The following is a 23,349-nucleotide window of genomic DNA, read 5'->3' on the forward strand; positions in this document are numbered from 1 at the left end:
TACTTACGCTTTACTAACTGCCTACACCTGGCTTTCCCATCCAGCAGGGCGTTATGATAGCCCTTCCCCAGGCACAGGCGGTGAGAGGTATGTGACATGCTCACAGATGTCAGCAGTGGTCACTTCCTGGGAGGGAAGGTGGGCCCGAGAGACTGGGCTCTTTATGATGTGGCCGTTTGTAGCTGTGGGGTTTGGTTCATGCCCCACAGTGGGGAAGTGGTAGAGTTGAGGTTCTATCCCAGTTTGTCTGATGTCTGAGGACTGCTATCCGGTGAGTCTGGTGGTGAATTGAGGACAGACAGCCAGAGAAAATGAATGTGTGTCTCTTGGGGTGCTGGCGTTGGTCAGCACTCTGTTGTACCAATATGTTGTGTTGGTAAAAGCCTCATGAACTTGAACTTGATGGGTTCAGACCTCATGACAGTTTATAACTGTGTTGAATTTCACTTTGGCCAGTGTCTTTGTCTTGGATGTCCAGGTGGCAGGGCCCTGGTTAAAGTTTTTCTACTTCCTTCTGAGGGTCAGCTCACTTTCCTGCTTTGTTCTCTTTTCCCCCAAGCAGCTCTGTCTCTACAGAGGCTAGGTATTAGGGAAGGGAAATTATGTCATGCAGTTTCAATTTCCGAGCAAGGGCCGGAAGTCTTAGTCCTGTTTTTCCAATTCACCCCACTCTTTACTGGCTGTGTGAGGAGCCTGGGCTGTGTGCTGTGATGGTGTTGCAGGTCATGAAGTCACAGCCCAGCTCTTTGCATCCCCCTCCATCCAGATGATACGTTTGTTCCTGTGACTGTAACATCCACTTGGGTGCAAGTCTGTTTCTGAGAGTCTTGGAAATAAAAGAAATTTTTTATTTCACCTCTGCATCTTTTGTTTGATTCATAGGTGGTTTTTACTAAATGCGGAATGAAGGAATGTTTAATGCTTGCCACAAAATAACTTCTCTTAGTAGATCCAAGCAAGGCAGAATATCAAGCGTAGCTTTTCAGCAACATTAGCGCTTAAAAACACCTCGCCTTGGTACAGCACAGGGAGCGATGTGTACATGCGGGGCAATATTTAGTTGAAGGCACTCAGAATTCTTCTTGAAATACGATGCAGCGGAAGAAAGGCCTGGTGGGAGGGCGGTAAGACGTCAGGCAGGCCAGCCCTGATGAGCCAGGGGCCTCTTCCCCAGCTCAGTGGAGCTTTTAGCATCAGAACTGCTGATAGTCTACTGATTCTGGCTTGTCTCCTCCCCACCAGTATTTAAAAATACTTAAGCCCAGAAAGATAACTGTCTAACTGGTGTTCCTCCAGACAGATAGTCAGACAGAAGGAGTCAGTCTGGCCTCCCCCAAAGTCAGCCTGGAGCTGCGATGCTAAGCGCCAGACCCCCATCCCCCTGAGTGTGCCGTCGTAAGCTCCTGGTCCTCCTGGCCCCTGCAGAGCAGCTCTGCTTCTGGAGCTGCTTTGCCAGAGTTGGTTCTTGGTTCTTGTTTGATTTGGTGTGTGTGCTGGAGGGCAGGAACTTGGGATGGAGGTGTTTTGCAACCTTAATTCTAGGAAAGCAAAGCAAAGTTTTGGAGGAGTTGAGTCACTGAAATATGTGTGATTATTTTCAGGGTTAACGTTTGTGGGAAGGTGGTAGACAGGAAGGAAGGCTGCCTCAAGACCCTCTGAAGACCCCCGTTTTGTTAATAAAGGTGTCTTTTAAGCATCAGGACAACTGAGTACAACTGAGATAGATTGGACTCTGAGTTCTTGGGGCCGTTTACTCAAAAAACCTGTTTTTTAGTTTCTGGGATTCCAGACATTGTCCTGAGACTTCCCTAGGTGCTAAGCAGGATGGACATGGTTTGTGTTCTTGTATGACGTCGGTTTTGTTGGGGTGCCGACCTCTGCCGTGGGGAGAGAGTGTGCAGACAGTGTGGGGGGTCTGTGCTCACAGGGCCGGGACCAGCCTGGTCGGCACAGGCACCCCAGGGCTGCAGTGCCCACGTGGACCCCGGAGGATGAGAGTGTGTGGCCCAGCACACAAGTGTTCAAGGAGCAAAAGCGTCTCATGCAAGGGCCCAGGCAAGAGAGCTTGGCCTTTGCGGATATGTGAGTGTAGTTTACTTAGAGCAGTGATTGCAGGTGTTCACAGGTGACGTGTTCGCAGGTGAGGCTAGAGGGTAGTCAGCAGCCTGACTGTGAAGGAGGGTGCGGAACCCAGGTAAGGAGCCGGACCTTTATCCTGAGGGCTGTGGGGAAGGACTGCAGGGTGGATTTTTGTTAATTCATGTAATTACCATTCAAGGTAGATGGTAGCGGGCGAGATCCTGCTGGAAGCAGTGGTTCCCTAGCCTCCCCAGCCCTAGCTCCACTCTGCATCACCCCCCTCTGTAACCGTCTGCCCTTGTGGACTTTCTGGAAGTTACCTGCCAGACGCTGCATTCCATGTAGAACCGTGTCATCCGCAGCTTCAGCTTTAGGTGGTTTGTTGGTTTTCTGATGTGAGGTGTGTGACTGAGCCTAGTGGCGCTGTGTGCAGCGCGGGAGAGTGCTTTCCCAGAGGGGCCTGCGGGAGTATGGGAAGGGCTGGCGGTAGCAGGGGTGGGCGCTCCAGGAAAGAACGTGCACAGAGGTGGAGCTGGACGGTGTGGAGACTGCACTCTTCAGAGATGTAAGCAGGCTTCATGGGAAATGTGGCATTCTGATTGTTTAACATTTGTTATACATTTTTAATGTCCCCAAATCTGAGCCTAGGAGACACCAGAACTCCCGAATCCAAGTGATGATCTGAAGCTGTTGAGCTCGTGTATTGACTCACGGGGCAAAAGTCCTTATAGAACACCTGACACAAAAACTCAGCACACTTGGCATCTGTCTGGCTGTGCAGAGCAGCCAGTGGAGCCAGGCTGTGCTGTCGAGCTGCTCTGGTTGTCAGGCATGAGCAGGGCGTTTAAGAAGCTGCTCCATGTTTGGCTTCACCAGGGCATGTGGGCATCAGAGGGGTTGGAGATGTCACCAAGGTGTGTGAGCACCAGTCCCACCTGTGTGGCATAGTCTTAGCATCCTGGAGGGAAGGAAGCATTCGTGACGAGGCCATGCAAGACCCAGGGTGGTTAGATTGGAACCTTTTGAAAGAAGTATCACTGCATTTGAAGTACTGAGGCAAAATCTTGACAAATAAGGTCCACAAAGACTCTCAGTGATTGCCAGCTCCAGGCAGCTCTTCCGTAAATGCCTGGCAGTTCTCGTGTATGATGAGGACCCTATGTTGAGTTCAGTGGGTCCTCTGCGTGCACGTTACCTGCTGTATGAGGCTTCAGTTTCATGCTCATAGCCCTGTGAAGAGTGTGTCTTTGTTTCCAGTCTTACATTGTGATTCAGAAATTTGGGTGAAGGAAATAGTCATAATCATAATAGCTGCCATTTATGTGTCAGTCATTGTGTCGCATTAGTATTTAATTTTTTATAATAGTTCAGTGAGGTAGAGAAACTGGACTTAGGGACGTTAAGAAACTTGCCCAAGGTTTCATATGGTGGTCATCAAGCTTTCAAGTTCCTTTCCCGTAAACCCTTGCCCTGATGGTCCTGCTGTGGGTCTTGCTTTTGCAGCGGAGAGGCGCAGGCCCTCCCTCAGCGCTGCACCCCCTTTCTGTGCTGTCAGCTGCCGTCGACTGCGGTGCATGGCTTTGCACGACCGTGGTGCACGTTCTTGGCGTGTTGGTGTTGCTTGTGCTGACCTGCATCGCCACTGTTTGTGCAGAGCTCTGCTGGTGGGTCACAGTCTGGGGTTCCCGGCTCAGACTGAGCAGAGAGGTGGTTTCACCAAATACTGGGCAAACTAGGGAAATGGGTCCGTTCCTGTCCCTAGAAGTGGGGAGACAACTTTTCCTGTGGAAATTTTTATAGACTTTGGATCCCTCCCAGCATCAGTCTTTTCCAGTGAGTCAATTCTTCGCATGAGGTGGCCAGAGTACTGGAGTTTCAGCTTCAGCATCATTCCTTCCAATGAATACCCAGGACTGATCTTTAGAATGGGTTGGTTGGATCTCCTTGCAATCCAAGGGACTCTCAGGAGTCTTCTCCAACACCACAGTTCGAAAGCATCAATTCTTTGGTGCTCAGCTTTCTTCACAGTCCAACACTCACATCCATACATTTTCACTGGAAAAACCATAGCCTTGACTAGACGGACCTTTGTTGGCAAAGTAATGTCTCTGCTTTTGAATATACTATCTAGTTTGGTCATAACTTTTCTTCCAAGGAGTAAGTGTCTTCATGGCTGCAATCACCATCTGCAGTGATTTTGGAGCCCCCCAAAATAAAGTCTGACACTGTTTCCACTGTTTCCCCAAAGGGTAGATGTCTCTCTAAAGAACATTTGCAGCAAGGTGGATGAACTTGAGAGGTATTATGCTAAATGAAATAAGGCAAAGAAAGACAAGTGCTGTATGTTATTACTTATATTTGAAACCTAAAAATACAACAAACTGGTGAATATAGCAACAAAAAAAGCAGACTTACAGAGAACAAGCTAGTGGTTACCACTGGAGAGAGGGGGTATTGGGGAGGGACAGTAGAGGAGTGGGGGTGTGCTGCTGCTGCTAAGTCCCTTCAGTCAAGTCCCTTCAGTCATGTCCAACTCTGTGTAACCCCAGAGACGGAAGCCCACCAGGCTCCCCCGTCCCTGGGATTCTCCAGGCAAGAACACTGGAGTGGGTTGCCATTTCCTTCTCCAATGCATGAAAGTGAAAAGTGAAAGTGAAGTCACTCAGTCATGTCCGACTCTGTGCGACCCCATGGACTGCAGCCTACCAGGCTCCTCTGTCCATGGGCTTTTCCAGGCAAGAGTACTGGAGTGGAGTGCCATTGCCTTCTCCGAGGTACAAACTATTAGGTATAAAGTAAGTTGCAAAATGAGCAATATAGCCAGTGTTTTGTAGTAATTATAAATGGAGCATAACCTTTAAAAATTGTGAATTGCTGTATTGTATACCTGTAACTTCGGTAATATTGTACAGCAACTATACTTCAGTTTTTTTAAAAAGTTCTATTTTTTGACCATATGACATGTGGGCTCTTTGTTCCCTGACCAGGGATTGAACCTACACTCCCTGCTAGGCATGCACGAGTCTTAACTGCTGGACAGCCAGGAAATCCCTATACTTCAGTTTTAAAGAAAAGATCTCAGTAAAAATTTCAATTGAAAATACGGCCAAAAGGTTTGAGTAGGTGTTTTGTTCATTTCATATGGATAAGAATAAGCACACAGAAAGATGCTCAGCATCATTAATCATTGGGGAAGAGCAGACGGCAACTACATTGAAGTACCATTGCAACGCAGTTAGAATGGTTACCATTAAAACTAGACAACGTGAGGGGACAGTGTCCAGTGACAAAGATGTGAAATAGGACTCTCTTGCTTTGCTGGTGGGAATGCAAAGTATAACCACTTCGGAAAACAATTTGGCAGTTTCTTATAAAATTGAACATATACTTATCGTACAGTCCAGTAATCCTATTTTGAGGTATTTATCCAAGAGAAATGAAAATTTACGTCGTGTGCATGAATGTTTATAGCAGCTTTATTCATAATCGTTTAAAATGGAAACAACTTGAATGCCCATCAGCTGGAAAACAGATGAGCAGATTGGGGTCCACCCCTGCAGTAGAATCCTACTAAGCATCAGCAACAGGAAGGAATTAACTACCACATAGGCAGCAAAGTGGTGTGTCTCCAAAGCATTCTGCCCATTGAGAACAGGAAGCGCTCGTGTTGCTGGGGTTTCCATTGATGTAACATTCTGGTAAAGGCAGAGCTCTGAGAGCAGAGATGAGCTGAGTGGCTGCCTGGGCTGCTGGAGAGAGACCTGTTTTCTGGGGACATGAGGACGCTCCTCGGGGTGATGGAAAGCGGCCGTTCCTTCGCGTGGTGGTGGCCACGCCACAGAGGACATTCGTCAGAGCTCCTGAACCGGAGGATTTCCTGTATGGAAATTATACCCCAGGCTTCAAAGATAGGTGACTTCTGTGTGTATACACACAGATACTGCACACACTTGAGCTCAGGTTTTCTTTCAGGCTGGATTAAACTTTATTTTTCTGGATGAGTTACCCTGGAAGTTTAAATGAAGTAGATTTTAGCCATAGACACAGCTTCTGAAACCGTGTAACCTTGAAGTCCTTGGCTGAGCTTTGTATGCTTATTCATTCCTGACCTCTAAAGCCTTTGTAATAATGTAGTTTATCTTCATATAACATGATTGTATATTACAGATGTTGTGTACTTAGCATAAGTAAAAGATGTTTTAAAAGTTAAATTATTTTAGGGGATTTCAAGTTCTTGTAGCTCTGGAGCAAAGTTTGCAATTAATAGTGTTTTCTCTGGTTAATGAGACAAATTTAATTATGCAGTCTTCAGCTGTTTTGTTTAGTCATCTGTAATTGTAGGATACAGGTATATTTCACACTGCTAGAAATACCAAGAGTGCACACAGAAAGTGATACACATAGGCTTCACTGAGCTCAAGACTCAGTTGCAATTGTAAGTACAGTTTTTTAGAAGCATGCAGGAGGGGTGTTTGTTATTGCTCTGTGATGCTTTTTGATGTCCTCCACAGTAGTTATTTAGCATTTTTTCCCAATAGGCCCTTGTTTATGTATAGAGTGGGGAAGGAAATTAAAGTGGAAGGTTGTGTGTGAGGGTTTTAATTTTTATTTAAAAATCAAAATTTGTTTGCCTTTAGAAAGAAAGAAGGCCACTGTTTTAAATGATGACTTCATGATTTTATGATGGGAGGACGCCGCTCTGTGTGGTTACAGCAGAGTCAGTGGTACAGTGAAGCTGGTTTCTGCCCCTTTGTTGCACATGCACCTCTGTGTCGCAGCCCTCCTTGCTCTCCCCTGGACACATAAAACTTCCCACCTTGTGAGTCCAGCCCCACTCACCGCAGCTCCTGCCTGTTGTCCTCTGTACAGTGAGCACATGGCCAAGATCCGCTAGTGGCCTCTTGGCAGCGTATTGAGGAGCAGAAGAGAGGGTGAAGTTGCCCTGCTTACATTTTGCTGTCTGGCTCCATCCCTGTGTTTTCCTCTGGACCCCGCATTAACTTAATCCTGGTCCAGAGGCTGAGAAGCCTGGGGTGCTTCCTTACATTGACAGCATTTCCAAGTGCTGCGGGGCTCCTGTTGCATGAACTCGGGGACGGTTTGCGGGGTGTTCGCTTTGGTTTGGCTTGTGTTGTTGCCGACTCGTGTGGAGGGTACCATGCAGTGTCTCCTGAGAAGTTTTCGTATGAGTTGCTTAAAGTTATTGTATATGCAGAATAGGAAAAAAATAGTGGATTATACACTTTAAAATATGTAACCATATTTATTTTCCTATATTTTTCAAAGGATACTTACAGGTCTTCTTAAACAAAACGTACTGAAAGATATCAGACTCACTTTTAGCCTTTCTGGGTGACTTGGGATCTGCAGTGTGAACGCTTGTCGCCTTCAGTATGCGGTAACACAGCTTTTGCCTTTTGCCTTTTTGTCTGCAATAAACCTTTTTCTCTCCTTCAGATTCCAGTGTTTTGGTTTGTTGGGCCTCCTTGTGCTTTGGGCACATGAACTGGGTTCAGCAGCAAAATGACAGTGGTCTACTTGGGTTGACTGCCTCAGAAAGCCCCTCCAGCACCCTTTCTAGTTTGTTGCTCCTTGTTTTTTGTTTTTTAATTGTTTAAAATTGAAGTATAGTTTCTTTACAGTGTTTCAAATGTACAGTGTATTTTGTTTTTTTAGATGAAAAATTTGTTTTTCTTTTATAGAAAAGTTATAAGATGTAGTATAGGGAACTCCTGAATATCGCACTTCACCTAGATTCAGTTCAGTTCAGTCGCTCAGTTGTGTCCGACTCTTTGCGACCCCATGAATCGCAGCACGCCAGGCCTCCCTGTCCATCACCAACTCCTGGAGTTCACTCAGACTCACGTCCATTGAGTCCGTGATGCCATCCAGCCGTCTCATCCTCGGTTGTCCCCTTCTCCTCCTGCCCCCAATCCCTTCCAGCATCAGAGTCTTTTCCAATGAGTCAGCTCTTCGCATGAGGTGGCCAGAGTACTGCAGCTTCAGCTTTAGCATCATTCCTTCCAAAGAAATCCCAGAGTTGATCTCCTTCAGAATGGACTGGTTGGATCTCCTTGCAGTCCAAGGGACTCTCAAGAGTCTTCTCCAACACCACACTTCAAAAGCATCAATTCTTCGGCGCTCAGCCTTCTTCACAGTCCAACTCTCACATCCATCCATGACCACTGGAAAACCATAGCCTTGACTAGATGGAACTTAGTCGGCAAAGTAATGTCTCTGCTTTTGAATATACTATCTAGTTTGGTCATAACTTTTCTTCTAAGGAGTAAGCGTCTTTTAATTTCATGGCTGCAATCACCATCTGCACTGATTTTGGAGCCCCCCAAAATAAAGTCTGACACTGTTTCCACTGTTTCCCATCTATTTCCCATGAAGTGATGGGACCGGATGCCATGATCTTCGTTTTCTGAATGTTGAGCTTTAAGCCAACTTTTTCACTCTCCTCTTTCACTTTCATCAAGAGGCTTTTTAGTTTCTCTTCACTTTCTGCCATAAGGGTGGTGTCATCTGCATATCTGAGGTTATTGATATTTCTCCCGGCAATCTGGATTCCAGCTTGTGCTTCTTCCAGTCCAGTGTTTCTGGTGATGTACTCTGCATATAAGTTAAATAAGCAGGGTGACAATATACAGCCTTGATGTCCTCCTTTTCCTATTTGGAACCAGTCTCTTGTTCCATGTCCAGTTCTAACTGTTGCTTCCTGACCTGCATACAGATTTCTCACCTAGATTCACCAGATGTTAAACTAACATTCTGTTACATTTGCCTGCATGCCTTCCCCCAACCGTGTTTTCCTCTTTTCTCCCTTCCTCCACCCCACCCTCTCTTTCTGTCTTTCCATGTACATGTGCACGTGTATTTACTGTGAGAGTAGGTTGCAGCGGTCACACCCTTTACCACTTAGATACTGCGATGAGTTAGGACTGGGGAAACAGACTCTTGGAGGGCACAAACAAAACCTTGTGTGCACCAGGAGAAAGGAGCAGTGACCCCATAAGAGACTGAGCCAGCCTTGCCTGTGAGTGTTCAGGAGTCTCCGGTGGAGGTGTGGGCCCACAGTACCTGCCGTGGGGCTGGGGACACTGACTGCAGCAGTCCTGAGAGGTGCAGTGTGCTGGCATAGGCCCTTTTGGAGGAGGTCACTGTTACCTCTGCCAAAGCCAGACTATAAGGAGGGAACATAGCCCCACCTGTCAGCAGAAGATTAGATTTACTGAACATGGACTTGTCCACCAGAGCAAGACCCCGTTTTCCCCACAACTAGTCCCTCCCATCTGGAAGCTTCCATAAGCCTCTTATCCTCATCCATCAGAGGGCAGACACAATGAAAACCACAATCACAGATAACTAACCAAACTGATCACATGGACCACAGCCTTGTCTAACTCAGTGAAACTGTGAGCCGGGCGTGTGGGGCCACCCAAGATGGACGGATCGTGGTGGAGAGTTCTGCCAAAACGTGGTGCACTGGAGAAGGGAATGACAAACCACTTCAGCCTTCTTGCCTGGAGAACCCCATGAACAGTATGAAAAGAACAGAATGACCATGATGTAATTCATGGAATTATCACATTTACAAAAGTTAACATTGCCTTTGCAGCTCATACACTTATCAAAATGTAGACAGCATTGTCATTTTGTTGTTGAACTCAAGTTTGTGTGCCTGACGCACATGGAGGCCAAACAAACCAAAATGCTGGAATCTGAAGGAGAGAAAAGTTTATTGCAGGGCCAAGCAAAGAGAATGGGTAGCTCATGCTCAAAAGACCTGAATCCTGGGTGGTTCTTGAGGCAAAATTCCAGGGGAGGGGGTGACTGCAGGATATGTGACCCTCCACTGATTGGCTGGTGAGAGGTAACAGGTTGTGTTCAAGGAATCTCAATCATCAGTCTTCCGCTTCCATCCAGTTTGGGTTCTGCTCAGCCTGAAGTTACGGTCCTCCACCTGGGTGGGGCCCTTAGTTGCTGTAGAAGACCTGTATCAGACGGTCACATGTTATCTACCCTTTGAGGAGGAGCCAGGACCCTGCTTTATTCATGCACTGGTGTTTCTGTTGCTCCTCCTCTCTTTCTGCATTCCCTTACCCCTCTAATTAGTAACTGTTTGAATCTGCCCTTTGCAGCTCAGGTAAGGTCTTGGAGGCTGAAACAAGAAATGGAGGACACAGCAAGGCTTTAGTGCCTGGGAGGCCCCAGGGCCCCAGCAGGTTCCTCCATGCCCCTCCGTGGTCGCAGTCCCTGTCCCAACCACTCGTTGCTCTCCTCCCCCCATAACTGCTGTGTTCCTTCCACTTCAGGTCATTTTTGCCTGTTCTAGGAGTTTACGTCGGCAGAATGGTACACTGCGTATCAACTGTGAAAGGTGATTTTTAGCACGACGTAGTAGAGAGTCATCTATATTGCTGTGTAGTTGGTCCCTTTCTATTGCTGAGTAGTGTTTCCTTGCAAGAGTCTATCCTGTTTTGTCTATCCAGTCTTTCTCTATCAGTTCAGTTCAGTTGCTCAGTTGTGTCCGACTCTCTGTGACCCCTTGGACTGTAGCACGCCAGGCTTCCTTGTCCATCACCAGCTCCCAGAGTTTGTACTCAAACTCATGTCCATTGAGTCGGTGATCCTCTGTCTTCTCCTTCTCCTCTCTCCTTCAGTCTTTCCCAGCATTAGGGTCTTTTTTTTTTAGGGTCTTTTCAAATGAGTCATTTTCTCGCATCAGGTGACCAGAGTATTCAGCTGAAGTTTCAGCTTCAGCATCAGTCTTTCCAATGAATATTCAGGACTGATTTCCTTTAGGATGGACTAGTTGAATCTCCTTGCTGTCCAAGGGTCTCTCAAGAGTCTTCTCCAACACCACGGTTCAAAAGCATCATTTCTCCAGTGCTCAGTTTTCTTTATAGTCCAACTCTCACATCTATACATGACTACTGTAAAAACCATAGCTTTGACTAGACGGATCTTTGCTGGCAAAGTAATGTCTCTGCTTGTTAATGTGCTGTCTAGGTTGGTCATAACTTTTCTTCCAAGGAGCAAGAGTCTTTTAATTTCATGGCTGTAGTCACCATCTGCAGTGATTTTGGAGCCAAAAAAAATAAAGTCTGTCATTATTTCCATTGTTTCCCCATCTGTTTGCCATGAAGTGATGGGACCGGATGCCAAGATCTTCATATTTTGAATGTTGAGTTTTAAGTCAACTTTTTCACTCTCCTCTTTCACTTTCATTAAGAGGCTCTTTAGTTCCTCTTCACTTTCTGCCATAAGGGTGGTGTCATCTGCATATCTTAGGTTACTGATATTTCTCCCAGCAATCTTGACTCCAGCTTGAGCTTCATTCAGCCCAGCGTCTTGCATGATGTCCTCTTTTCATATAAGTTACATAAGCAGGGTGACATTTACAGCATTTGTGTGCTCCTAGTTACTGACTTTACTATCTACAGAATCTCAGGCAGTTTCCATTTTGACAGAGGGAAGCCTGTTCTTTCTTTTGGTTTAATTTCCATTTTGTTTTGTTATTGTACTGATACGGGATATTTGGAGTATTCTGCATTGTGTTTCATGCAAAATAGCTTTTCTCGTCTGGGTTACCACACGCTGTTTGTTTGTCCTGAACGTAACCGTTAATCCCAGCTTCTTCAAGCAGAGGTCATTTTCTTCCAGCCACTTGCCATCCATCAGCGATGTGTTGGTGTAACGAGCAGTGAGTGTAGCTGGGGCATGGTGAGTGAGTCTGAGAAGGGAGATGCCTGAGATCGTCATCAGTCCGCAGACTACCCGGCACCTGCGTGACACCAGCCCTGTGCTCTGCGCTGCTGAAGGAGAGGTTTCTCCCCAGTCTTGCAGATGGTTGGTTGAAAATTTGGAATCATTTTTGGCTCTTCTTGTAGTTTTTTATGTACATTTTAGTAACAATGTCTCCCTTAAAAAAATATCTTTGCTAGTTTATGAAATTGAGATTAGTACAGCGTAAATACTGATTTTTCATTACGTAAGCCTTTATGAAGTGACGCATCATAAAATGAAGTGTGTGCCTACTATGTAGTTTCTACCTGCTAGGGACAGTGGTTTTGAAATGGAAAAGCTTGGTAGAATGGTGGTGTTTGGGTGTATGTATGACATTTTCTCATAACCTCTGTATCACATTAAACATAACCTGGAACAAGAGGTGAATGTTACTTTCAGGCACCAAGATCATACTCATTCTTCAGATTTAAATGGGAAAGATTTGGGTGTCCTCAAGTGGTAGTTTTCTTCTGGACCTGCAGCATTGATGCAGGCTGCCTGTCGCGTTTATGTGGAAACTCTTGATCCTAAATTGATCCTCTTTTGGTAGCTGAGGGCAAGTGAGACTTGGTCAGTCTTACAGCTGCATTTTCACTGTTCAGAGCTGAACTTCACTGCCTTGTATGTCAGTAACAGGAGTATTTAACATATTTGAGAAGACGGATCACATAATGCTTAATTTTGTCATAATTTATAAAAGATTTAAAAAGTCACTAAAAATGTGCTTGTTCTCTTGAGTATGACTTTTAATCTTTAGAGTAAATCTTTAGTTTGGGCTTCCCTTGTGGCTCAGCTGGTAAAGTATCCTCCTGCAATGTGGGAGACCTGGATTCAATCCCTGGGTTGGGAAGACCCCTGGAGAAGGGAACGGCTACCCACTCCAGTTTTCTGGGCTGGAGAATTCCATGGAGTTGGACACGACTGAGCGACTTTGACTTGACCTGACTTAGGTGCGAAGTTCAGCATAAATTTGCACTTATCAGGTACTGAGGAGTTTTCTGTGTGACGCATACTTCTAGATGACTGAAGAAAATGTATCTGCCTTTCTCTTTGCTTCCAAAACCCCCGGTTCCCCAGACCTTACTTTTATTCAGGTAAGAAGAAGGGAAAGGGGGCAGGATGTAGCTTTTCTTGCAGGATATTCTGATTGTGAAAGTGGTGTCAGTTCTTAAGTGGATTTTATCTGGAAGAGGGTAGAAGGCATGGTGTTTGCATGGCACTTGTGCAGTGATCAGGATGGTGGTGCCACTCCAGGACACGCTGCGGCTGCTGTCAGGAGCTTTTCCAGACGGCAGGGCAGGGTGGTTTCCTTAGCTGTGCAACAGACTCCAAGGGTGCCGCCTTTTTGCAGTGCCTGACTCTGTAAAGGAGACCAAAATGGGTTTACTGTGGATTGTGATAGATGTACAGAGAGGAGATTGTGTACAGAAAGGAGACTTGGGTTTCTTAGACAACTGTGAGAATGAGGTGGAGATTGACTAAGTTTTGTGGATGTTGGAATGAGATTGTTCTGAGTATAGTTTTCAGCAGAAGAAAGAATTTCAGTCAGCAACTGTATGTAGAGATCATATTGTAGCAAGTATAGGTGGTAACTTCGAGGTCACATGGAAAGAGCTGTAAATGCCGGAAATCTTGGGATTCGGAATGTGTAATTACGTTTTACAGGAAACCCTGCGAATGGTGATGCTGTTATTTTTGTGTTCTTTTTTGTTCTTGTTAGATGAATTCATACTTCTATTTTTTACTTAAAGATAATGTTTGATTTCCATTTAAGGCTTGGGAAATATACATTAGGAAATTCCTGTACTCCGAGTTCTTAGGTGGTAATTCAAGGATCCCAGTGAGAGGACCATGCTTTAAACCACCTGTAATCATATCCAGACTGTGTATGTAGAGCAAAAAATAAATGCATGTTCTCTCATAAATTCTTTAAATGCATTTTATACAGACATTTATTTCATAACTTTTTTTTTTTTAAAGCAAAATCAGATTTGGAGTTACTTAAAGGCAGAACTCAGAGAAGGCAATGGCACCCCACTCCAGCACTCTTGCCTGGAAAATCCCAAGGATGGAGGAGCCTGGTAGGCTGCAGTCCATGGGGTCGCTAAGAGTCGGATACACCTGAGTGTCTTCCCTTTCACTTTTCACTTTCATGCATTGGAGAAGGAAATGGCAACCCACTCCAGTGTTCTTGCCTGGAGAATCCCAGGGGCGGGGGGTGGGGGTGGGGCCTCATGGGCTGCCGTCTATGGGGTTGCACAGAGTCGGACACAACTGAAGCGACTCAGCAGCAGCAAAGGCACAACTGAAGTAATTGCAGTTTCCCCAGGAAATAACTATAAAGTATGCAGTAATGTTATAAAAAGAAAATTTAGAGTATTTTTGCAGATTCTTGGCCCTTCTTCTCCCAATCACATAATGGGAAGCAAAATAGATTTTTTTAAAATGTGTAAATTTGGTGTATATATTTTAAGTAACTGTTATATTATAGGAGACCCATGTTCCTGTGTTTTATAATTAGATCTCATTTTTTCCCCTACAGTCAGAATTTGAATGTTTTCAGTTGTTCTTGTTAGATACCTTTTCATCTGTTTCTGATGTTTAGCTTCCTGCTTTTGAGTGAACCACTTAATTATTAGTTAAAGATGCGTGCACAGGGCATATCCCCAAAGAAGAATAAGCTGTATAATGGCTTTATGTAACTGAAGAAATTTCTTCTCTAAAAGACGATCTTTCTAGGAAGTTTTTTAAAAATGTTTTGTGGAATATCTTATAATGGATTGAAGAACTGTAGGTAAAGGTAGAATGTTTGAATCATTTTTTAGATTTAAAACTTGCATGGGACTTAGGTTGAAACTTTTATATAGTGTTTATTTAATATGCACGTTAAACACTTTGATGTTGGGCTTCTCTCACTGAACATAATGTTTTCTGATTTCATCCACACTGCAGCCTGCGTCAGTGCCCTTCCTTTCATTGCTGAGTAATGTGTGGCAGGAAAGATGCTACATTGGCTTTTAGGTTGTTAGCTTGCCAACGCCTCTCATGCTTCTCTGACCTCTGGCGGCAGTTTTCTGTGGATGCCGAGCCAGGGGTCTCAGCCTCCTTCTTGTTCACAGGATTGGCAAATAAACACCAAAGTTCAAAGTAGCTGCAGGAGACCCGCTCGGTTTTGTGGTTCTTCGCCCTCTGAAGTCTTAGGCCCCCTTGTTCTCACTCCCCAGCATCTCTCTGATTATTGTACTTTATGCACTTTTCCTGTTTTTCTAGGGGACATGCTGTTGCACCTCCCTTGGATTCAGACATCTCAGAAAAAGGGGGAAGGAGGAATCTTTGAATAAATGAGCTGTTACAGACTGTCCTCTCCTGTGAAGCCGTCATGCTCTGCCCATGTGGCTTGTGAATTTGAGTGGTTGCTGCTCTTATTCCAGCTCTTAGGACCTAAGGAAGAAGGGTTTCTGCTGTTTCTTAAGAGGTGCAAATAGCCTTAAGCAAGCATTGATTTTGCTTACCCATTTTTAGGGCTTGCCTCCTTTTAAGGTCAGACATTAATGAATTCAGGAGTTTGTTGGTTCAGTGTAAAAAATGCATCGCAGCTGTTTCCAGAAAATAGATATGCTTTTACAGTTTAGTTACTGTGATTCTCGTGTTTAAAAAGAAGTATTGAATCCTTTTATCGTTCTCAGAGGGAACTTTTAAAGTTGAGTGACTGTACTTAACACGCCTTGGGCAGAAATGTTTCTGGTTTCACACAACTCTAGGTGATTGCACTAGGTGTGGGGAGCCTTGGGGTTGTGGCAGATGGGCCAGTGGGTGGAAGTGGAGTGTGGGAATGGGAAGGTGTGGGCAGGACTCTGGCAAGGCATTTCTCAGGGACCCCAAAACACGCAGTTATCAAGATAAGTGATGTTTTAGCAGTATTTTTAGAAGTCAAGAATCAATGCAAAAGGTCCATGATGGATAGAACCAAACTTTTAATGAAGACACGGTCATTATTACTCATTTTTCCTTTTGCCCCAGCGCTGCTCCTTGTTCTCTCTTAATTTCTACTTACTTTGGGTTTAATTTGCTAATGCTTTTTCTTATTTAAGGTAAAAAAAAACCCAGACAACTCATGTTTTCACCCTTTAAATATAAGTGCTTAAAGTTAAAAATTTCCTCTGTATACTCTTTCAACTCCATCCTAAAGATTTTGATCTTCTGTTTTTAACTGTCAGTCCCGTGCTGAATATTTTTTCAGTTTCTCTTTTGATGTGTTTGACTGTGTGTTATTTAGAAAAATAATGGGAACTTTACTAGATATCATTTCTTTAAAATAGTTATTTTTTGTGTTCATTTATTATTTTTATTACTTAAAATATATTTCTTGAAAATCCTTGCAGTTTAGAACTGGGAGTTACCTAATTCTCTATGGAATATGTTCCTTTTTTTAAAATTAATGAGTATTTTCCAGTATCAATGAAAAATTTTCAGCAAACACTGTTTTTTTTTAACACATGTATGTAGTCACTCATCTTAATGTTCCAGGCTTTATTTGCTCATTCTCCTTCTTGTCAGCATGGAGGCAGTTCCCAGTTTTTTCAGTGTTTCAGATAAACCTCTGAATCGTTTTAAGCCTCGAACAGTAGAGGAAGTTTACTGGGGGTTTCCTTGACCAGTCTGCCGGGAGCATGGTTATTGGGACTTGTGTATTTGTCCTCTGTGAGCTCTCAGCTTCCTGGAGACCTGGGCTCTGTGCTTATTAAGTCACTGCCAGCCCGGAAGATGCAAAGTAATACCCTGATGATGTCAAAGTCCTTTATGTTACGATATTTAATTCTTCTAACAGCTGTGAATGGTAGATGTCATTTTAAAGTTCATTTAACTGATGAGAAAACCAGGTCAAAGAGAAGTTAAAAAAGAAAAAAAGTGCCCCAGGTCACATATCTACTGTATGGCAAGGTCAGAATTCAAGGAATATTTCAAACAAACTGAATGGACAGCTTGGGGCTTTCAGGCTTAAGGAGATGGAGAGGTGACTGTCTTGGCTTTGGAGTCATGTGTGGCCTTACTTTTACAAAGTCTCATCGGATCCTATGTCCTGTACCTCTGTAAGCCTGTTTCCTTTTTCTTGAAAATGGCGATACTAGTGATGATCTCAGATTTTCTTCAGGGGTTAATTTCTGTGAGCCGCATAAAGCCCCTTGTCCAGTGCCGGGCCAGTGTCAGCAGTGCTGGGCCGGTATCTAGCCTAGTCCAGGATAGATTGTTGTCTCTCTTTTTCCTTCCTCTTGCACTGCAGGCTCGTTCTGATGTCTCCAGGCTTTCCCCGTTGTCCATACAGGTAGACATAATTGTGTTGTATTTGCAGATTTGTTGTGAAACGTGAGATGCGTTCTTTTAAAGTGGTTTTAACATTTTTTTATTGGGATAGGCAAAAAATATAGAACATAAAATTTGCTGTCTTGGCTGTTTTTAAGTGTGCAGGTCAGTGGTGTTAAGTGTATAAACATCGTTACGAAACAGATCTCTCGGCTTATCTTGCAAATCTGAAGCTCTGTACCCCTTTTTCCCTCTTCCCCGCTTCCTGGTAGTCACTGTTCTACTTTCTGTTCCTATGAGCTTGACTACTGTAGATGCCTCGAGTAAGTGGAGTCATACAGTACACATACAGTACCTGTGCTTATTTCACCGGTCACAGGATTTCCTTCCTTTCAAAGGCTGAATAATGTTCCACTGTAATGTGCACTGCGTTTCTGCATTCAGCCATTGAGGAACACTTGGGTTGTGTCCTGCTTCTTGACTGTTGTGGATACTTGCTGTGAACAGAGGTGTGCGGATCTCTTCAAGACCCTGCCTTCCGTTCTTTTGGATGTAGGATTCCTCAAGTGGAACTGCTCAATCATGTGGTAGTTCTAGTTTTGACTCCTTTGAAGAACCTCCGCTCTTTTCTGTAGCAGTTTCACCATTTACGTTCCCACTGATGGTATGCAAGAGTTTCTGTCTCTCCACGTCTCTGTCAACACTTGTTATTTTCATATTTTTTTAAAAAAATAGTAATAATCATCCTGATAAGGGTGGCGTTGGTTTTAATAACTTTAAAAAAATTGAAGTATGGTTGATTTATAATGTGCCAATCTCTACTGTACAGAGAAGTGACTCAGTTATACACATACATACAGTCTTTTTTTAGTATTCTCTTCCCTTATGGCTTTCATAGGATATTGAAGAAAGTTCTGTGTGCTGTACAGTAGGACCTTGTTTATCATTCTGAATGTAACAGTTTGCATCTACCAACCCAGACTCCCAGCGGTTCCTCCCCTCTCCCCTTCCTCCCTGGCAACCACAAGTCTGTTCCCTGTGAGTCTTTTCTTTAATAGATAGGTTCATTTGTTCCGTATGTTAGATTCCACATAGAAGTGATATCATATGGTGTTTGTCTTTCTCTTTCTGACGTCACTTAGTATGGTAATCTCTAGTTGCATCCATGTTGCTGCAGATGGCATTGTTTCTTTCTTTTTTTAATGGCTGAGTTTAATAACTTTTTAATGATAAAAAATTCTGGGGTAGAATTGAAAAAGTGACTCTATATGCTTCTGGCTGAGTTGGAATAGCATCTGTTGACACCAGTGTGACAAGACGAGAGGCGTGGAGGAGGGAGATGGACAAACGAAGCCAGCCACTGTGCAGCTGTGTTTGGACAGAGAGAAGCCTCATTGGTGCCTCTTACTCAGAGTGTGACTAGAGGAAGGACTGGATCCCTGCTGGGGGCTTCTGTTGGATTACACTGTAGACACGCCTTCTTCTTCCAGGCCACTGTGAGGGATAACTTGAAATGTAGGTGGTTGATGTGTCCCTCTTTATAGCTCAGGAATGTAGGTTGTAGAAGAGGCTCATTTACCAGCAGGGGTCCCCCTGGCCCCAGTGCCCCTTTTAGCTACAGCTGTCTGCTTACAACCTGCAACCGCGCGGCCTGGTTTTTAACCAGATGCCAGAGGTTCTCTTGGGCTCTTTCCGCTTCGGTTACCTAATTGGGGGAGCCAGTGCTTTGATACTGTCACTGTTTGCTAAATAAGGTGAGTGGTCAAACTATGGATAAATTGGATTTGTAGGGTAAAAAATATATGGTGATGAAATGATCAGGTAAGTTGGGTATGTATATGCCTGTTCAATAAAAGTTTCAAAGTTGAGCAATTTCAACATATTAATTAACTACTTGATTGCCTTTCATTATTTGTGTCTTTTTGGTCAATATACACAAAAACTGCCCTCTATTTCATGTTAAATACATTTAGGTTGAAGCTTCCAGTTCGGTGAATGTCTTCTCTCACCCTGTGTTACTGTGCCCCTGCTGCCCATTGTATTTTCAAAAACTATAGCAGCATCTTCTCACACATTTCAGGGTCCGTTTTTCCCTCATAAACTTTCAACTGATTCTTAACCTGGAATTTAGTGCTGATCGTTTATGTGGCAAAATAAATAAGAAATGGCTATGAACTAGTGTCTCTGGGTGAAGAAGGAAATGGCACCCCACTCCAGAGTTCTTGTCTGGAGAATCTCAGGGACGGGGGAGTCTGGTGGGCTGCCGTCTATGGGGTCGCACAGAGTCGGACACGACTGAAGCGACTTAGCAGCAGCAGCAGCAGCAGCAGCAGCAGTGTCTCTGGGAATCCTCTAGTTCAGAATTATGTAGATTAATAACAGGTTCAGGGCTTTCTGCCTGTTCAGAAGACATTTCCCTCTGTCTCGTCTCTTGAGTGTGGGTTCATCCATTAGGGTGGATGGGTGTCTCCTGGTGGTTTGGATGCGTCTCTCAGTTACCAGCTGCAGGCTCAGCATCTTGTCTGAGTGTGTTCTGGGCAGGATTGCTGACACCAGGGACCACCGTGGGGTGCTGTATTGGGGAGAGAGTGGCCTGTCTGTCTCGTGTTCTGCCCTCAGGCACATTTCTTCTCTTCCTCTATGTCCCTTTGGTCCTCACTGTGACCCAGTAGTCATCCTCCAGAGGCCAGGTGGGGCCTGCCTCCCGCCGCTCTCTGGAAAGCTTTGCAGCCTCTGCAGGTAGCATCCCTGGGGTGGTGATTGGAGGGTGTGGTCTGGCTGGTGCTATCCCAGCTTCACCCAGCTAGCTTGATGGTAGGGATGCTTCTTCAGTTCTCTGCTCCTCAGTTTGTTCACGTGTCACTTGTGAATTTTAACAGCATCTACATCATTGGTTGTGTGAATTGAGAAAATAGGTGTAAGGCACTTAGCCAGTTGGGCATCCCAGACGGCACAGTGGTAATGAATCCATCTGCCAGTACAGGAGACACCAGAGAAGTGAGTTCAGTCCCTGGGTCAGGAAGGTCCCCTGGAGAAGGAAATGACAGCCCACTCCAGTATTCTTATCTGGAAAATTCCACGGACAGAGGAGCCTGGTGGACTACAGTCCATGAGATCACAAAAAGCTGGACATGACTGAGCAACTGAGCAGGCACGAACACTGAGCAGATTGGTAGGAAGCACAGACTCTGGGCCTAGCTGGCCGAGTTTGATTTCCAGCTCTGCTCCTAGAAGCCCTGTGACCTGGAACAAGTTCTCTCTCTGTGCTCCAGTTTCTTCATCTGTGCAGTGGGGGTGATAGAGTCTGCCTCGTGGGAGTGGTTTTTAATAACTAAATAAGTCAGTATTTTAAAAGTACTTGGCACTGGGCTTGGCTTGGCATCATCATTATCATATTTTCCTTATTATTAGTGTTGCTGTTGTGCTGTTTTGTGACTAACATTTTCACGGTTCAGTAAGTGATAGTCATTGTCCTTGTTTTCCAGGTGAGCAGACTGAGGTTCAGGATGGTGAAATGATTCTTTCTTCGTCCCACGGGTAGAACTGGGGCTCCTTTGCATCTTCCAGTTGCAAGTCAGTGCCTTCCTCAACTTCCCCAGGGCTCCTCCAGAGTAACGGAAGGGAGGTATGGTAATTGTCACGAAACTTGACTGGGAAAACAAGTAATACCAGTACCATCACCTTTTGGAGTATGTTGTGTTTTGAGACCTATTGTCTGTTTGTCTTCAGAAGGTAATTAATATCCATTGTTAAGACTAAGTTTCTTTAGTTCTTATCAAGTCATAATTTTTATTGATATTAAAACTTTCATAAACTTTTTTTTCTGTGTTTGTGATGGAGACATTGAGTCACAGTGACACTGAATAGATAATTCTCTGAGTCTGAATGGAAGTAAGCTTAGAACAGGCACCCAGCTGACAGAAGTTGGGTATATTGTACCTATCAGTTGCTAATGGACGTACCGTGTTGTAAAAGTGTTGATTTTATTTAAATCTGTAACTTTTGATTAATGAGGCATAAAGAAAGGCAAGAGAAGATAAGTTTTGAATTGTGTATATAATGTGAAGTACATTATGTGTTTTTATAAATTCTTCTTGTTGGTTGACATAAAACCATTTACCAGTGCTTTACTCTTCTAAGAAGTACTGCTGAGGAGTTTTGGTCTTAACTTAAGGCAAACTGTGGAAACCATGAGAAGTGTATGAGAACTTGAACATCCGGGTTGTATCTTTGTGAGCCGCTGTTGTTATGTTTGTAAGCAGTTTGTTTCTTAATAGTTCTTTCCCAGTGACTTTCTTTTCTTTCTTACTTTAAAGATTCTTTATTTCTTAAAAAAATTTTTTTTTAAATCTTTTTTTGGCTGCACCGTGGGACATGTGGAATCTTGGTTTCCTGAGCAATAATGCCCCCCCCCCCCCCCCCATCGAAAGAGCAGAGTCTTAACCACTGGGCCATCAGGGAAGTCCCCCCTGGTGGCTTTCTTATTTCAGGCCAGGTTTCTGTAGCGAAGCCGGAGTGGGCAGACCTACGCAGTGTGTGAAGTGTTCTTTTGCACACTAACTTTGTTCATAGCATTCTTTGCTAGCCTTCCAGTGGTTTTCTCTAATCTTACACACTAGTATCATTTGGTTCTATTTAACATCTGCAGTGGAAGTTCTGTTCGGAGTATCAGAATACTTCACTAGTGTGGTTTATTTTTTATGTCAGATGGGGAAGGGCATTTCCATATGGTTTTCCTAAAATTCATATCAGTTTTTCTTTTTCCATTCTTATTGGGAGGAAAAGCAAGGTTTGCAACAAGTATGATGAACGTATTCATTCTGTGGGGTTTTTTCAAACTCCTTTGCTGGATCTTGGAGGTGAAGCAGTGCCCAGGACCAAGGCTGGCCTTGCTGCACGGAGCTTAGTGTCGGGCTCTCACACCTAGAACCTAGACTGCCCTCTGCCATCTCCTCCTTACCTACAGGGTGAGAAGGAGGTGTGGAGTGCGGCCTGTACATTGTATTGACTGTATTAGTAGTGAGGCCCTGGGGACAGTGCACAGACTCAGTGGTGTCCTTCCCGCTGTGGAGCGCGTTGTGGTGGGGCAGCTAGGCAGGGGACGCTGGGCAGGGGACACAGGGCAGGAATAAATCATGGGGGGCTGTAGGAGGTGCGTGTGCTTTGGGGCAGATGGAACTGGGATTAGAGTGTGGCTGTGGACTTCTAGACGAGGTGAGTAGAGTGAGTAACATTTGAGCCTTGTGGTTATCTGAGACAGGAGCGTCCCACCTAGAGGGACAGGCCGTGTAAAGGCCCTGCGGTCGTGCGTGCCTGGTGTGGACTCAAGGCAGAGTGGAGGTCAGTGTGGTTGGAGCTGAGAAGACCCCGGGGTTGGGCTTGGTGAGGACCCCAGGTGTGGGTGGGAGGGCAGCCTTCAGGGCCTTGCAGACCATGCTCAGTGTGTAGGTTACCTGCTTGGGGATCTGGAGAACTTTTGTTGAGTTTTAGCAAAGGAGTGAAATGGTGTGCTTGCTTGATTTGAAAGGAAGGGTCAGTTGCAGCTGCTGGGTTGAGAGTGGAGTATGGGGCAGCCGGATTGGAGATGGGGGAGCGGGGTTGGCCTATGGCTTTGACCCATGTGCAGGACAGCAGCAAACACAGGGCAGTGGGCAGGGAGAGGTCATGGCCCAGGTATAGTTTCAAGGCAAGGATAATGGGTTTTGCTGATGGATTGCTTTGATCCTCAGAGACAGAGAGAGAAGTCAGGGTGACTAAGGCTTGGGGCCTGAGCAAATAGTAATCTTTCTTGTAAATTTTAATTAAGAGTTTACTTGTTAAGTGGACTTACACTTAACTAGTTGTTCTTAGCTAGACAGATACTACAAAGAAGTTGTTTTAAATATCAAAGAACTTTCTATATTAACATGTAGAATTTCATAAATCAGAGCTTAAAGGGATTGCTTACTTTTTTCACTTCTGTTGCCATTAACTGTAGGCCTTTCCTGTTCTTTTCAAGATGTCACTGGATTGGGAGTTTAAAAGCAGGAAGTGTTTTAATGTTTAGCAAAAAGAAAACAGGAGTAGAGATAACACCAACCTGGCTGGGACTCGTCCTTTTTCAGCTCTTCAACCTGAGGCAGGTCCACCTGGAACCTCAGGATCCTCTTCTGTAGACACGGGGGAAGAAATGCTTTG

The 23,349-nt window shown here is 44.6% G+C and overlaps 1 protein-coding gene across 23 annotated transcripts in view; it reads left to right on the forward strand.

Annotated features, from left to right (window-relative positions):
• The window catches only part of PTK2 (protein tyrosine kinase 2), a 190,096-nt gene that overhangs the window by 24,289 nt on the left and 142,458 nt on the right, over positions 1-23,349 (forward strand). For 20 of the 23 annotated variants that reach the window (XM_060419958.1, XM_060419961.1, XM_060419969.1 and 17 more), the window contains one exon: positions 20,658-20,797. The exons of the other annotated variants lie outside the window; for them this stretch is intronic. The gene's annotated coding sequence lies outside the window, so the exon portion shown is untranslated. The remainder of the gene's footprint in view (positions 1-20,657; positions 20,798-23,349) is intronic. 23 annotated transcript variants of the gene reach the window in all.

Source organism: Ovis aries, chromosome 9, assembly GCF_016772045.2.
Source record: "Ovis aries strain OAR_USU_Benz2616 breed Rambouillet chromosome 9, ARS-UI_Ramb_v3.0, whole genome shotgun sequence".
In the NCBI taxonomy this organism is placed as follows: Eukaryota; Metazoa; Chordata; class Mammalia; order Artiodactyla; family Bovidae; genus Ovis; species Ovis aries.